The sequence below is a fragment of the Pholcus phalangioides genome, unplaced genomic scaffold, assembly GCF_987345545.1.
Source record: "Pholcus phalangioides strain wild (caught in Gottingen) unplaced genomic scaffold, Ppha-v1.0 ptg000004l_1, whole genome shotgun sequence".
Classification (NCBI taxonomy): Eukaryota; Metazoa; Arthropoda; class Arachnida; order Araneae; family Pholcidae; genus Pholcus; species Pholcus phalangioides.
The window spans coordinates 42,279,080-42,294,033 of record NW_028301597.1 but is presented as its reverse complement, the minus strand read 5'-3'; positions in this window follow the sequence as shown (position 1 = coordinate 42,294,033).

Genomic DNA, 14,954 nt, shown 5'->3' with positions numbered 1-14,954 from the left:
CTCCAGTAATTGATAGGTGTTGTGCGATATATCCGCGTATTTCTGAGTGCAAGCTGAACACATAGGGCGTTACTACGTGTGAATTGAGCGGGTGGTTCACAAGCTATGTCCACTAGAAGATTTGTAAATACGACAGCACGTGGCGCTGCTAATGCTAAGCGTATGGATGGTCGGCGGGAACGGCATCCTGGTGAGTGAATTCCAAACAAGTTATTTTTCCTGGTTCTCCACCGCCTACTTCGGGTTCACAACTACGTATTGATTAAATATTTTTGTGTGTGTGAGATTTTCCACAAGAACTTCAAGTTTTGGCGGGTTTAGTGTTGCCACAGGGAGAAGGTGGTAACGTATCTCTGGAACTAAATAACGGATTTCAAAAATTTGTGTGGGAAAGGCTGCAGATTGTTCTCAACATTAAAAAAAGAGATTATAACTTCCTGTGTGCCGATTAGTAAATTTTTTATTTCCGAAAATAAGACTAATTTAACTTGAACTTCAGTGAAAATGTCGTTACATCGCTCAAAGAATGAGAGGATGTATGACAAGGGAATTGACGTGGAACCACACAGTGAACACTCCGTTGAGACAGACAGTGACCTGGTAGTTACTGAAAATATATCAAAGACTAAAAAGTGTAAGAACAGGAAAATAAGGAAAACCGAATCCAATATACAGAGCGAAAAGGATAGTGATGAAGACGATAGCCAAGGGAGGAGAACAGCGAGGAAATGTAACGATAGTGTGATGATACACAATTCAATGACAAGTGCTTCAAATGTAAAATGGAAAAGAAAGGGAAACAACACAAAAAAGAAGAAAGAGGACTAAATAAACACTGATAGTGACACTTCAAACAGAACAACAGAGAGGACAAACTTACAGGATACAAAATTTATAGTTGAGAAAACAAATAACAAGACACCACCGAGTGCAGAGATAAGAAGGAGCACAAGACTTCGACTGAGAAGACAGATGATGGAGTCCATAGAGTGTTCACTAACCACCTCCCCGAATACTCTAAACTTGAATAATCCTAAGAGGGAAAGAACACAGTCAGATTGTAATGAACAACAACTACGACTTGGTCGTTTTAGATTCCTCTATGACACAGATTCATCAGAAAATTCTAAAGACCAAGGAGAGGACACAGGAAAAGGAAAACTGGGGCGTCTGTGGGCAGAGGTGGAAAAAAAGGATCGAATACAGGATCAAGTCAAGGGTAACAAAAGTTCTAAATGTGAAGAACACGAAGAGGACGTGGAGATAAGACTAGGACGATTTTGGGCAGAGACAGTAGCAAAAAATTATTTTCAAAATGAGAAAGAAACTATGGAAAAGGAAAAATTAAAAGAAGTGCAGCAGTACAGCGCCGAAGAAACAAAAAGTGCTACAGAAGCAAGATCATCGCTGTATACAAAATCAGGAAGAAGCAAGGATAATGAAAAAACGAAGAAAATTAAAAAAAGCACTAAGCAGAAACAAAGGGAAGAGATTGCAAAAAACGAAGATAGTAGAGCTGGACAATCATCTCTGCCAATGGTTGAAACAAGTGGGGAGAATTCGACAACAGAATCATCCGAGCAACTTACTTTTAGTGAAGAAGAAGAGGTTTCAACAAGAAACAAAATTACAAATATTCCAACACTGCTTAAAAAGGTAAGAACTATAGTGAATTCAAACACAACAAATAATAATAAGGGTGTAACAAGATTCAACATACCAAATGCTCCAAGAAAAAAAGCTAACAGGATCCTGTTAAATATATTAGAGTGGTTTGAAAATAATACCAATGAATTTAACGTTCTAAAGAAAAATACTATCACCAAAGAAGTAGAAGATAAATTGAATAAAATGGTGCAATCAGATATTACAATGCAAGTAAATATTTCTGGAACGAATGAAAAGCAAGTGGACAACGAAACAGAAATAGAAGAAGATTCCCTACTTTACTAAAGAGTAATAGAAGAAATCAACTATGACGAGAAGGATATAATACCAGCACACAGTAATGAAAGAAAACAGATTGGAGAGACATCACCAAAAAGGGTAGCGTGGACTTCTCTAAATGAAGTTGAAACAGCATTTAAGGAGGTAATGACAAAAAAGAAGAAGAAGGAACTCGCACGTAAAAATAAAATAAAGACTGAAAAACAGAGAGTCGCAGAGTCACAACAGCAAAGATGGAGCGGAAAAAATATGAAAGAGTCATCGAAACAGCATCAATTATATTTGTATCCTAATAAGAAAGATAGAACGGGCACATTTCAGCAAAAGATGAGGAGTATCACCGAACAAATAACAAAGGAAAATGCAGTAAGATTACAGGAAATAAATAATGGAATATTAATTTACTGCCAGAATGAGAAGGAAAAAGAAGAAATTAGACAAAAGATTTTACGAGACGAATTTTGGAGAAATACTATATATGTATGGAGTCCAAGACTCAATAGAAGAAAGCAGAGCATACGTTTACCAAGGAATAGAAATTATCAAATATACAACCCCAGAAGAGGATATGTGAATACATATGGAAGAACAGAATGGTATGATTATAAGCAAGGAAATAACAACAGATACGAGCGAACAACGAACTGGAACAAAAGTGAAGGAAACGAATGGAATGGCATGGGGTATAATACAAGAACTTACTTTGGAAGCAATATGCAAGCACGATGGAACGATTATCGACGACAAAACACCAATGGATATGAGAGAGAAAGGCGATGGAATGGTGTAGAAGAAAATGAGCGGGAAGACAGACAAAACAATGCAAATAGGGTCAATTATGTAAACAACAAAAATGCAGTTTATATTTCACAAAACAATGATACCTCTAATGACGTACGTACGACTTATAGACCTATAAAAGAAGGAGGGATCCTCATAACAAGAGTTTTCAACAATAAGAAATATTTCTAAGAGTAAGAGTGGTTTTAGCTTGAAATAAAATACACAAACACATCTAACATTTAGAAAAAAAGGAATATGGAAACGATACAGTGTGGTCATATAAACTTGAACCACTCGTACTATGCGTCGTCTTTACTCGGACAAACTGCCACAGAAAAAGAAATTGACATCCTCAGCGATTAATGAACCATATGTCTTCAAAGGAAAAGTTAGGGGAATTCCTATGAGATGGAGGATAATTGCCAATGAAGAAGAACCTAAAGCAGCAATAGCAATAACAAACAAACGACTGAATGTGATAAAATTAGAAACCAGTAAAAATATTGTTGCTGCAAAGATAGAGACTGATAACACTAAGATTGTATACATATCTACATATTGTTCTCCATCGCAAGACATAGAGGAACATCTATTACAACTCGAAGATGTGTGTAATAAATATGGCAAGGAAATTATTATTATAAATAGTGATTTAAATGCTCATAGCAAAATATGGGGACCGGATCCAAAGAATGAAAGAGGTGACAAGGTTGAAAACTTCTTATTGACTAATAATATGGACTGTGTTAACAACAACAAAGATATTCCAACATTTTTCTGCATCAGAGGACAATCATGGATTGATCTCACAATAACAAGGGAAGGATTAGAGAAGATTCGAGATTGGAAGGTGCACGATGAATGTACCATTAGTGACCACAGACTCATCAGTTACAAATACGAAGAAAACAGGAAAACAGAAAAAATCAAAAGACAGAATTTGAACTTTAGTACTAAGAATGTTAATGTAATGAAGTTGAAAGAGAGCTTGAGAAACTTTCTACAAAAAGATGATATAGGCAGCATTAGACAAATAGGCATCGAGAACTATGTGGATAACTTCCAAAAAGAGCTTATTAAAATGTGTAAGAATTCGAGCCTGAAGAGAATTAATCGAGATAAAACTGAACCGTGGTGGAATGCACAATTGCAAGAACAAAGAAGTAAAGTGAGAGCATGCAGAAGAAGAATGCAAAAAATACAAGGGCAAGAAGAAAGGAAGAAGATGGAAATTTTATATAAGAAGCAGTATAACATATACAAACGTATAATTAAGAAAGTAAAGAAAGACTCATTCAAAAAATATCTGCAAAATATAAATAAGGAAAATCTATATGGGAGGAGGTATAAAGTCATAACCAATGAAGAAAGAAAACAGGAAATTCATCAGGTCATGAACTCAGAAGGAAAAGAAGTGTGTGATGTAGCAGAGATGAATGATGTAAGAAATATATATTTCTTCCCCTATGATCTACAATATTCGACATTTATGAAGATAGAGGGAGATTTGGATATGCAGTATATAGGGCAAGAAGAACTCTCTATGATTATAGAGGATTTCGGTAAAGACACTACGCCGGGAATCGATGGCATTACTAAATCTGTTGTAAAAATCATATTTCAAACATGCCCCGAAAAACTTCTTCATATCTACAATCTGTGCCTTGAACAAGGAACTTTCCCACAGATTTGGAAGAGGGGAAAAATTTAATATATAACCAAAAAGGAGATACAGATGAATGATATTAAAAACTTCCGTCCTCTTTGCTTACTATCAGATCTGGGGAAAACATTAGAAAAATGTATATATAACAGATTAATATATCACCTTGAAAAGGATAAGATAATATCTGATAGTCAATATGGATTTATGAAAAACAAAAGTGCAATTCAAGCCCTACAAAATGTTAAAAACACGATAATGGAGAACTTTGAGAGAGATAAATTAACATGCTTGATATCTTTGGATATATCTAATGCTTTCAACTCCATTAGAATAGATCAAGTTAAAATTGTCATCAGTGAAATGAAAATACCAACATATCTAAAAAATATATTGTTTGACTACCTACAACAAAGAACGTATTGGAATCAACTTACAAATCAGTTTGAAGAATATAACATTGGAGTACCACAAGGTTCGGTATTGGGACCCATGATATGGAACATTGCAGCAAATGAGATTTTAAAAAAGGCTACATCTAAAGGTATAATACTACAAGCGTTTGCTGATGACTTCTTGATCATAATAACAGGAGAAGCACCATACAAGTTCATCAAGAAATCAAAGAACATCCTTAAGGAGCTTGCATGATGGGCGGACAGATTTGGCTTGAAATTTAATCTTCAGAAATGTCTATTTACGATAGTAAAAGAAAGGGGCAAAATCCAACGATCCCCTCCATAAAGATGAATAAAAAAATCCCTAAAATATGTAACAAAATTCAAATACTTAGGCGTAGTCATCAATAGAAATTTTTCATGGACTGACCATCTACAATACATTAAGAACAAAATGGCCAAAAAGACGCAAGAAATTGTTCAAAGATCAAGGGCCACTTGGGGTGTCAAAGCTGAAGTGCTAAAAAAAATTTATTTGGAATGCTTGGAGAAAATGGTAATATATGGGTACGAAATCTGGTACACAAATACAAGAACTCAGGATGACAAATTAATTTCTATCCAGAAGAAAGCTTTAATTGTAATCTCAAAATGCTATATTACGGTTTCTAATGAAGCATTGAATGTACTTACTGGGATACCACCCATACAGATTACGCTTCAAATTCTGCTGAAACGTTACAAATTGTTTCAATTTGGAGAACAAATATGCATTAATCAAAATATTGTTAAAAGAGAGCACATAGAAGAAGATAAGCCAGCTCTAATACCACCGTGGGAGAAAAAGAAGATCGACTGGAATGAAGATCAAAAGGACAGTATGGAAAATTCAATTTACACAGATGGATCAATTTACACAGGGTTGGCTGTGCTTATGTGCATTATAAAAACACACAGATTGAAAAGGAGCAACTAACAAGGCTTAGTGATCATAGCACTGTATTTAGAGCCGAAATTACAGCGATATCACAGGCGGTGCAATATACTCATGAAAATCACCTTCAAAATGTGCACATTTTTAGTGATTCGAAATCGGCACTACAAGCGCTAGCAAACCCTAACAATTATAACGAAATTCATCGTACAATACAAAATCTGGCAACGATAAATAATATCAAATTTCATTGGATCAAAGCGCATAATAATAATAAAAGAAATGACTATGTGGATAATAAAGCTAAAGAGGCAACAAAAAAGGACCAAATTGACATTAAAACTGAAATCACTAAAATACAACTTAAAAATGCCATAAAAAAAAATATACAGGATGAATGGCAGAGGCTGTGGAACTCAACTACAAAAGGGAGATTTACACACTCAATAATGCCGAAGGTTAAAACAACCAACATCTATGGAGACTTCTACATCAACCAATTGTTGACTCAACATGGGGCACTGGGAGTCTATCAGGCAAGGTTCCACAGACGAGACTCATTATGTATCTTCTGCAAGAAGGAGGCTAGCGACGCTCAACATATAGTATATAGGTGTGAAGCATGGGACAAAGACAGAAAAGAATGCAATTTTAGCGATCACAACATAAAAATCTTAACATTGGTGAAAAATAAGAAAATAGCTAATTTCTTAAAATCCATCATGCAAAAAAGCGTGGAATATTATATACATCACGAATAATGTCCTATTTTATGACAAGGTTTAAATTAATACATAATATATATGATATATTTGTTTTAAATATATAGATATTATTGAAAAGTTGAATAATTGTAAGGTGTTAATACAACATTGTATATAAGTGCATTTGATGAATACGGAAAGGATTTTCTGATTTAGACTGGATTAGCGTATACCATTTTTTCAATGTAAAGTTCTCACTTTGATCTTTTTTGTTGCTGAGTTATACTGTAAATTTTAATAATACGTACTACAATTTCTTTCAATTTATGTCATATACTGATTTTTTACGAAAATATGTAAACTTTTAGTTCGTGATAGCATGTGTGGAGCAGTGCACATAAAATATATGTTAATATCTAATACTGTAAGTTACAATGCATAAAATCGACTGAAATATAACTTGTATTACAGTGTTCTTCGATCTCGTGCAAAATTAGCTGATTAACGGACTGATTTGCTTCGTGTATTTCAGCTGACCTGATGTGTGTATAGGTTTGTTTGTTTTTGTTGAAAGATCAAATGATTGTCGGACTCGTGTGATATGTGAATGTGTATCTACAGTGTGATAATTACAATGTAAAATATAATACTTAAGTGAAGCAATTATTATAAACCCCAGGGGCACTAAATTGCTGCTCGCGAGTCGTTAATGGTTGCTCCCTGGGCCAAGATGTAAAGTGGATAATTTTTTTTTTTTTTTTTTTTTTTGTGGAGAAAATAAATGCTTCCTTCGGGGAAGCCCGTATGGCGAACTATGTTTGCCGGGCCGGGGGTTAGTATCTCTTACACACCCTATAATTAACAAATATAGTTCACTAAACTTGCAATGTTGAGAAGAAACACAGCAGAAACAAGAACACAATTTTGCAACTAAAATATGCTTACATGCTATCGCAGTCCAGAATCGAACAAAGGGTTGAAACAGCACTTAGTTATATGGTTACATATTTCTAATCTCTCTTGCACAACGAAAGCCATCACCTAGAATGAAAAATCCAAAGATGAGGTCGCTCTTCGCTATCCATACGAAGGTTTCCAAGGTGGTTGATGCAAAGATGAATTTAGGAAAGAGCGAAAATTCAACTGCCCACACGCGGGGAATCGAGCCCACGTCCTCTCACTTGCCAGGTGAGCGCACTAGACTACTTAGACAACGATTCTTAATCTTTCCTTAGGTCTCGTGTACGCTGAACTAGGACCGTTCTTGGACCTGAACTCGATTTTTCGCATGTGGGAAATTTCAATTTTCTCTCTTTTATTTGTAATTGAATGTTGTAAAATTATTTCTAATTAATGAAAGAAAAATTCCAGAATTATTGAAACAAATATTTTCATAACTGAAGGAAAATAATTTGAAAAATTAGCGATAAACCCAATATAAATGTTCATATAATTCGGAATTTCGGAATTATATAAACATTATTTCGTAATTGAATAAAAAATAATTATTATTGAATTATTGAAAGAATTTATTTCAAAATTAATGAAAGTGTATTTTCGTAACAGCAGAATTTTTCTGAGCTTACTTAAAGTAATTTTAGAAAAATGATGAGAGAGAAAGGATATTTTTTCTCATTTGGTTGCAAAGCAGTGTAGATACCGCCATCTTTAGTTGAACGTTTGGGACAGAAAGGAAATACTATTTCTACTGTGAAAAACAGATGGCAGCACAAAATTTGCTCAACTGAATGTGAAGAAATGGTTTTACGGTGCACTCCGCTTTTTTAATGTGATCACATCGGTACTCGGGGTTTCTGATAGCAGTATCCAATTGATAACTATATCCGAAAAAGTTCTGGTTGTAAGTACAAGTACGATGTCCGCATGTCCCATTTGGTGGAACCGGACGTATATATGGAAACGAGATGTTTCTAATGTTAAATCGTGCATTTTTGTTTTCAATTTTGTTTTAAAACAGATTCTTTTCCCCTCCTTTTTTTCGCTAAAATCCAAAATTTTATTCAGAAATTGTAAAGAGTTTGGATGGAACAGTCTAATGTGTATCACGAGAGAATTACGGTAATTTTTATAATGTACGTACGGTACGTTCCAGAGATTTCTTTTTTATCACTTCCACGTACTAGGAAAGAAATTGCAAAAGAAGCGCTACACGTTCATAAATTATAAGGATTATAACGGCCTGAACATTGTGAACCTGAGTACAGAAAAATTCGTCAATGATTATGACGGAAAATACGTCCCGTATTTTCCTGGACTGTCCCGGTTTTTTCTGCTTTTTTGGCTGTCCCGAATTTTTTGCAAAAACGTCCCGGTTTTTCACGTATTTTCCACGAAGCCAACTTGACATTTTATTCTTCAAATCAACGATTAAAATTATCTTTCCAACACAGACATTACATTACCATAAGTACGACTACAAACAAGAATATGCATCTCCACCCACATTTGTCTTTTTTTTTATAATTCACTGCAATTTGAAGTGGTGATTCATTTCCCGCGGTTGGCGACTTTTCTCTGATTTTAGACATGTTGGAATGTGCGTGTACGTATAGTGAACCTTCCGTGAAGTTTGTTTCATGTAATGTTTGTTATGTGTAGTGCTGCCATCTGCAAGATGGCAGAAACTCATGTAAATTTTATATGTTTTCTCCTTGTGGTGGGCGTTGATGTATACTTTTGGTTTTAGGTTTATTCCCTATCATTCCCTCTGATGGCACACAGAATACAACATATATTCACGAGTAACATGCCAATAAGAAAAAATAAATGAAATAATGAAATTCGCTACATCATGTTACAGGGCAATCTAAAGAGTCTATTGACACAGGGACAGTTAAAACACTATATCTTATTGAGCTATAGCCTCCGTTATGAAAATTGAGGAAACTCGTTTTTTACTTCTGATCGTTCACCTGGAAAGCGGTTATTGTTTTGGTTTGACATTTCATAACTCTTCATGCGACCATCTGCTTTGAAATCTTCCTACGAAACAGAGGTTCATTCACAGTGTGTAGAAATGACTCTCAGGAAAAAAGATGTATTAGAATAAAATAGTCAAGTTTTATCAGACTCTTACGATACAAATTCTGACAACGAAAATCATGACAGTTTTTGCTGTATCTACCCGAAAGGGAAAGTAATGATTCCGGAAGTGACTGGTCTGAATCAGATAATACTGACGAAAAAGAAAGACAAAGATGTGTATTTGTTTAATTGTATATTCTTCATAAATTAATTTGAAGTATGAAATTTTAATAGTGCCCTTGTGTGCCTTCGATAGTGCAAATTTACAGAGGCAAAATAGTATATGTTATCCATAGAAATTAACAAATTAACTTTGTGAGATAATGCTTGTTATTTTTAATTGTAAAAATTCAGTGTAATTAAATATATTGCACTGAAAGGAAGCAGGGCTAAAATGACTGTCAACGGCATTTTTAGGTATAACGTATAGTCCGGCCCTTGCAGTGTTAACTGCGAAAAATTCATTTTCAACATGTCACGGACTTTTGCACGGACAACAATGCAATTTCAACTAATATCCACAATAATATTCCCTGAGCGCAAATCTCACTATCAAATTTCTCCAAATACACCGAACTTGTCAATTATACTGTTCCGGATAATGCCTCTAACAAGCACGAAGCAATTCGAAGGGCAGCACAGATTTATTTCACAGACCAGCTATGTACACGTATTTCAGCAGCGATTTTGAAGAAACGTGCTGAAAACAGAGATAGTCTTCTCTCATACATACAAGAGATCTAGTCTGTTCAAGAAGTTTCAACAAACCCAAAGTTTCGCGGAGGCGGTACTACTGTAAACAAGAAAGAAACCTTCCAGAATAATCTCGACGATTCTGACGTTATCTTTACACTTCTCTTGGCGATATGACATCGCCAAATCATAAGAGCTGTCACCAGACTTGCAAAGTCCGTCGTTAATTTGGCGAGATTTACAGAGAAATGTCTAATTTTTATTTTCACATAGATAATGACTATTTAATGATGAGAATGACGTATTAAGTGATAAGGACTATTTTTACGTAATTTTCGTTACAATACTTTGAATTATTATTTTTTACAATGATATGGAGACAGTCTACAATTTTAATGACTAATTTACATTTTTTCCCTTTAAATTAACATTCTGGGTTTTTTTTTTTGGTTTCCTTAACATATTTCACCGATGCATAACACCATAACGAAAGACCACATAATATAGCAATAATAACAATGAAAATAACAATAAAAATGACCGCGTGGAATGTCGATGTTGCTTGAGAACAATCCAATAGAAATAAGGGGAAGTGGGGGGGGGGGGGCTGAATACCACAACAACTTGTTTTTTAGTCATGAATCATGATATTTCATAAAATTCAATTGTTAAACTTATTCGTACATGAACCCCATCATTATTTTAGAATTATTTCGTTTTCCTCTATACGATGTTATTAACATTGCTCAAGGATCACCCATGATTTTCCTTAACTGATAAAACTGTTATTATTTTTGCTTGCATAATGAATGACCAAAACGCATATCCCACGAAGCACCGCAGAAACTTATTGTATAAATTGCTTTTGTTTACTATTACGAAAATGCCCTGTTTCGAAAGATGAAACAATAATTTTGCAAATATACGGTGGGAAAAACGCTGCCGCGTTCTTATCTGGGATTGTTTCAGTTGGTCCGGACTAGTTTCACCTATAAAATCAAATCTTTGTTTAATGACTAAATTTACTTATCAACAGATGTTGTTGTTTTGCTTTTTTTTCAAAAATGATGACACTTTTCATAATTGCACGATGCGGGAACAATTTTTCCCCAGACCAAAAAAAAAATTGTTAGAGTAACCATCATTCAGACTAGACACCTGAATTCGCAACTCCTCCTTTAATACAATCGAGAACCTATTAACGAAACGTGTTAGAGAGTAGTCTGAGAACTCTTTGTGGATGATTGGATGATTGACGCATTCGTTGATCAAACTCGATGCAAATCTGACCAAAAATATGCGTTAAGATGCTACATGATGTCATGGAATTCACACAATTCTTCATTGATGCAACGAAGAACGTGTGTTCAGGTTAGGTTTTGCTAATGCGATCCAACATTAGCAAGAGTGTTTGAATTTGTTTTTACTGATAAGATATGATATTAAAATATTCTGATAAACTTATGGCACACATCACATAAGTAACTTACGAGGGACTTACTCCAAATTCCATGTGAACCAAATCTCGCTGTAATCACGTGTTGTTGGATGTTTGCTTATTCTAGAATGGAATGTTGAAAATTTGAAGCTTAGCATTCGTGCACATTGTTTTCGATCTAGCCATATTTGACCGCAACCTACAAATATATGCGCTTTTATGATGAGCCACTTACAGCATGAAGTATGAAATGTTTAGGTTTTGGAAATTATTTTTGAACAAGATTACAGTGTTCTTTTGAATCACTGTTTTGCACATTTTGTTTCGTTTTTTTCTCTAATATCAACATCGAGACACTATGAAGAGACGAAAGTTATATGCTGCTTAACATGGGTCAGGTCAGAACAAGAACTGAGATTGCTTTATAACTTTCGGGAGAAATACAAATACAAATACAACGCCACAACAGGCAAAATGCCCAACGAGGTGGCTGATAAAAAGATGCCCATAAAAATATGGTTGTCATATGTTTCAAAAATACAGCAACCCAATATAACGCAATTTATATTTAAGTATATGTTTTGATATAGGAACATAGGGTTTATGTGTTTATACAAATTGGATACTGTCAGCCCCCCCCCCCAGCAATAATTGAACACCTGATTGCTTGCGAAAAACAGACCTAGAAAAGTGTTTCCCGTTTTAGGATCGGATGGATATTTTGGGAGTTATAACGTTTTCAAGTTTCGTGACGCAGTTCTGTAACGGTGAGTTACGCGCTAAACACTCAACAAAAGTAAATTTCTTCCCTAACAAGTGGTTTTCAGATATTTGAGAATGAACCGAAACAATTAATGCTATTAGAAGCCAAATTCAGTCTTCTTCTTTCACGATTGGCTCTCTTCTCTTCGTGTACTTGGATCTTATAACCTTGTTATTACGTGTTACTTTCACCCAATATATTGACAAATAGATCACAATATTTACAAAGTGTTAGCCAAATGAGATTTATTCGAAAAATTGTCTAACGAAATGAACACTTTTTTTGACAAAATGAAGTAATTTGCTCTCTTGCACTGTTAAGTGAAATGTTCGGTGAATAGCGTTTACTGTGCGATCGCTTTTTTATCCTGTCTTTCGATTTAGATCACATATTGAATAATAAAAGAGGACAATATGCTTTGAGTTGGTTTAAAATTTCATCGAAACTACTTACGTGTAAAAAGCTTCAATAATGGATATAAAAATGCTAGCTTGACGAAAGTGACCGGTGCAAACAGTAAAATAATAGCAACAATTTAATCAGAAATATTTTATCAAACTAATTACTTTACGAATTAGCATTTTCCAAATTAATTAGTGGTTTTGAATTGTTCTGATGATTATTCATCGAATCACATTTCCATACCGAATCCTGCATGTTGCAATGAAGATTTTTCATTTCCTTGTGACTGCGATGAATTTTATGGAGCTGAAATGTTTTCCTCTAATATTACATAAAAATTTACTTCGCTTTTTATAAAAGAAAGATTTTGACAACATCGAAATTTTATGCCAGCCTACACGATTCGCACAGAACTAGCTGAGTTTTCTAAAGTTTCATTCAAGGGTTTCATTTATAAATACTTATAAGGTGGCTATTACGGCGGCCTCGGACTCTACTTGGTAGAGATGGACTTCAGACTCTCGCCGTTTAATTCCCTACTAATTTTGTCACCACCCTTTTTTCAGATGCTCTTATATTTCGTTTCCTAATTTTTCCCAGAAAAGCCATGTTACCCCACCCCCGACAAGCTCTCAGTTTTCGCAATGAAATGTATCTCATTTACCGTTTGCTCTTCTAAATACGATTTTGGTATTGTTTCATACACATACTCATAACATAAATGAGACGCCGTAAAAAGCTGCAATTGTTGAGCTTCATTAAGACAATTTGTAAAAGTGATCGATGTATAATTCAGAAAGATTATTGCATCAATCAAGTAAATTGTGTTGTAAAATTATACATTTAAAAGCCGTGATGCAACGTGTAAATCTCCGAAAACTTCTGAATTAAACTAGAAAAAATATCATTTCAAACTTGTTAGCAATACTTCATCCATTTAAACGAGACAAATAAAATGAACACAGACATTGAGCAACTTGATCAAAGCAAAGCAAAAGCATTTAATTTTCGTTTTAAACCGCATAAAAATGTGAAAAGTGCAACGAAAAAACAACTGGTTTGCACTTCTTTAGCTTTCTCAATATCTATATTTCGGTTAATAGTATTTTCATCAGTTTCAAAAACGCCAAGTTATACGTTTGGTGTACGTTCAATGAATTTGGCGAGATTATGGAGTGACGTAATCAATTTTTAATGCGTTGTAACTCTGGAATTAGTCAATCTCTGGAATTGGTCAAATCAAAAAAAAACCAAAAAAACAGAAGGGTCAAGCATGAACTGACAATTCAATTTATGGAGATGCCACGTCCTTCCTCCAATACGTGAATCACAAAAAGACAAACAGCATGGCTTTATCAGCCTAAATTTGCACGCGCCAATCTTGATTTTTATAAATTTTGCTATTAATTTTTAATATATATATATTCAAACCTTTCTCAGAAAGAAGAATTGCGGAAAATATCAGTGTTCTACAATCTGCACCGAGTATTATTCAAGTGTGTATTCATTCTAGTCGATGAATAGACTCGCTCGTTTTCTATATTACAGTATTTAAATACAGATCTGCTTAGTTGATGCATCGGAAACCTAGATGTTTTATTTTTTTTTAAGTTGAATGATAATTTTTTTTGTTGCTGCAAAATGTAACAGAGTCACACAGAATTTACGAGCCTTTTCCAAAATGCATTGCAACTATAGTGTAGCAACTGTTTTAATACATCTTTTTTTTTTAAAGTGAAAGTATATTGCAATCATCAAACTACTAATTGCTCCATCACTGAATTGTTCATCACCAAAATTGACCGTGGAATCTCATTTCATTGCAGTGTAGAAAGACTTGCACTGTCGCCTAACGTACTTCATTGTATTGAATCACCGTTTTTCCCCTGATAAACCATGTGTCACCATTTTTTTCTTTCGGAACCGAGCGCAACTCCGATCATGTCACTATGGGAAATTTATTACCGAGAGAGTTGTGCGCTGGAAGTGTAAGCACGTAGCAGCCTCGGTGCTCATCTCTAGTTATCTATATTTCAAACTGTGATTGAAGTGTAATAATTGGATATTTGTACCTTGGTAGGCCTGTTACTCTCTGCTGGGGAACTTTGTAACGAGGATATTGGCTTGCAATCGTACCTCGAGCCACAGAAAACTACCTTCGGCAGACCACCACTGTTCAGTTAG